Here is a 3,484-nt window from a genome sequence, read left to right on the forward strand (position 1 = left end):
AATCCAAGGCACAGAGACAGTGAGTAATCAGCCTAAGATTCAGTTAGGAAATGCTAACTGAGAAATAAGTTCCAATTATTTGGCTCCATTGTTCTTAATGCAGCTTCCCAATAGTGATCTGTTAGGGTTTGGATCTGACATGTTCCTCAAAGTCTCACATGCTAAAGTTTTGGTTGCCAACTGATTGACTAGATCATGATTGCTATCAACTAATTTATGGACTAACCCACTGGTAGATTTACACGTGGATGAAATATTGGGAGTTGTTTGAACCTATTGAAAATGGGGTCTGATTGGTGGAGTAGGTCACTGGGGGCATGCATTTGAAGAATATATTTTGTCTCTAGCCTTTTTTGCTGCCTTCCCTTTTCCCCATGATTTGAGAAGCTCTGTTCTATTATGCTCTCTCCACCCTGATCCTCTGCTGTGCCACAAGCCCATAGAGACTGTGCCAATTTACTACTAACATACCCTCTGAAATCATGAACCCAAATCAACCTTCCTTGCTATGAATTGTTTATCTCAAGTGTTCTGCCACAGAAACCAAAAATCATCTAACATGATCCTAAGAGGTAATCAACAATGGCTGTGTTTCCTAGCATTCTACCCTTATCTCATTTTAAAGAGACAGGCTAGTCTCACTGTTTTCTCAACACTTAAAAAAACAGACCTGGGATACACTGTGAAATAAATTATGTATCTGTTTCCAAAATTCTTATAAGGTTTTTTGGAGGGGTGAGATTTAGTTTTGTTAAGGTCATGAAGGTGAGGTCCTCATGATGGATTACTGCTTTTATGCCAAAAGACACCAGAGAGTTGCCCTCCAAGCCTCCTCTCCACTCCTCTCTCATCTTCTTTCCTCTTCTCTCTCTGTTACATGAAGACACAGTGGGAGAGGGCTGTCTAATACAAATGAAGAAAAGAGCACTCAATAGAAACTGACCATGCTTATACCTTAGTCTTCAACATCAAGTCCTCAAAACTATTAGAAAAAAAGTACCTGTGTTTGAAGAATGCATTTTATGATATTTTATGGCAATCTGAATGGACAGACTAAAAGTAGACTCAAAAAGCATGTCCCATTATTCTGCCCCCTTGAAAAGCTGGCTCTAGATAAAATGAATGTTTATAAGGACAACCAAAAAGCTATTTTCATGTACAAGCCCAGCTCCTGGGTAGCTATAGAAGAAGTTATTTGGAAATTTGTTTTAATGGGACATAAAAGATGCACAACAGAGTGAAGTCATTTTAGTCTGATATCAAATTTCAGAGCTTTTTTTTTTAAAAAAATAAAAAAGGCAACCAGATGCCAAGTTGGCTAAAATCCAGAACAAAACAGTGACCTGAAGGTGAAACAGGAAAACAATAAAAATTTGAAAATCAGGTTAGATCCCTAAGGATGAGCAGAAAGAAATGATAGGATGCATAAAGGATAGCATAAAAACATTTCCTTATTGCACTAGGTAAGAAATAAGACTTAAAAAAAAAAACAGAACACAATAGCAGTCAAATAAATGGAACGAAACTAGGAGTAGATGGCTGAGCAAAACTATTTCCCAATCTTTTAGGAAAGAGAAGATGCTATCTAAGACCCAAAAAGAAAAAGGATCAGCTGAAACAGCATGCAAATGCTCCACAGGCCATTTTAGACAACTGGCAAATGTGAAGCCTTACAGGCTATTTTTAGGAGTACCAAGTCTAGAGTAAACAATCCATTCAAGTTTACAAAAGGTGGGCTTAATATACCTGTAGATTAAGTAATTGCAATATTAGAGTTGAATTCTTTCTTGCACTATTTAAAGTCTCTCCTAATACTTAGAACAAAGTGGGATGTGTGCTCAGTACTTAGTAAAATTATGTTGGCACTGCTTAGAAAAGCTCCAGATTTTAGATAGCAGTCAACATGCTTCTATGTAGAACTCCTCAGAAATGAGGGAAGTCACCTTGTCGTATGTCTCATGCAAAATACCAGGAAACAGATAAAATGTTTCTAAAGTTAATTAAAATGTTTTATGCTGTAGTAATGACACTCTAATGAAACAAAGAATGGGTATGTAAGAACCCCAGCTTATGAAAGAGTAAAATTGACAATTCACCAATTTTATTATTAATTCCAATTTTGTTGATGTTAATTCCAAATCTTACAAGTAATGGAAATAAAGTAGCAATTCAAATGCATCATTATTGTCAGAAAAAATAATGTCCCACCTACTGTGTACAGAATTGTTAATGTGTCTCTATTTCTCCAAGTAATTTTAGACATTAAAAGTAAATGGCAGGAGGCAGAGGCAGGTGGATTTCTGAGTTCGAGAGTTCGAGACTAGCCTGGTCTACAGAGTGAGTTCCAGGACAGCCAGGGCTACACAGAGAAACCCTGTCTCGAAAAACCAAAAAAAAAAAAAATATATGGCTAGAATGCTAATCCCAAAAGCATTCAATTCCAGGTAGGATTTTTATCCCTACAGTTTGATTCCTGGACATTTCTGAAGGCTTTGACAATCTATCCAATGTTATTCAACAATTACCCTACCCAAATAATTCCAAAGAAGTAGTAAGCAAACAGTTCAGTGACCAAATATTAAATGTAACTCTTGTGGATACAAGTAAGAAACTCTTAGAGATCTATAGGATAACATAGTACTTGTGGACCATACTCAATTGTATGTTGAATACTTTTCTAGGAGGGTCGATGCTATAATAAATATCCTCAATAAGAAATAGTAAATAAGAGGACAGAAAGCCTTTTTTGACAGTAATTGGTAGTTTTATGGCAGAAATTGTGGTACAGACTTCACGTTTGTGTACTTCTATCCAAACTCATCCTATTGTATAGATGTTAACCATGAGAAGTGATTTAATGAAGATGTAAGATATGAATGAGATAGAAAAGGACTCTACCTTCAGAGGGATGATAGTCTAGTAAAAGAAGACATGAAATAAATGATGAAATAAAAATTAAAAGATACTCATGTCTTGCTAGGTATAATAAAATTAGTACTTTAATTAGTAAATTAATAGATGATGATGAAAGGCAATATAACAGGCAGGCTCTGAATTAGGAAGAAATCATTTTTGACAGAAGAGTGTTTCAAGGAGAAATATACATAGCTGAGATGAAAGTACAATTATCTCCAGAAAGTACACTGAGGAGATTCTTTATGTCTACTATTTCACTTTCTCCCGTGTAACCATACTGAACCTTTCACTTGTATTTTGTACCTGTAATACTTTACTCCCTTTCTTTCTGGTTATCCCTCTATAAACTTCAGGTCTCAGATGAGATTAAGACTGCCATGTCAGACATTTCTTTTTTAGGATCTTAAAACATACAGCTCACTTAATGTCTACATGTTCTGCTTTCTTCTAAATTTCCTGAGATTAGAAGCACATACTAATGTCTGATTTATTGTCATCACTAATATTCTTCTTCTTCTTCTTCTTCTTCTTCTTCTTCTTCTTCTTCTTCTTCTTCTTCTTCTTCTTC

The sequence above is a fragment of the Grammomys surdaster genome, unplaced genomic scaffold, assembly GCF_004785775.1.
Source record: "Grammomys surdaster isolate TR1022 unplaced genomic scaffold, NIH_TR_1.0 200, whole genome shotgun sequence".
In the NCBI taxonomy this organism is placed as follows: Eukaryota; Metazoa; Chordata; class Mammalia; order Rodentia; family Muridae; genus Grammomys; species Grammomys surdaster.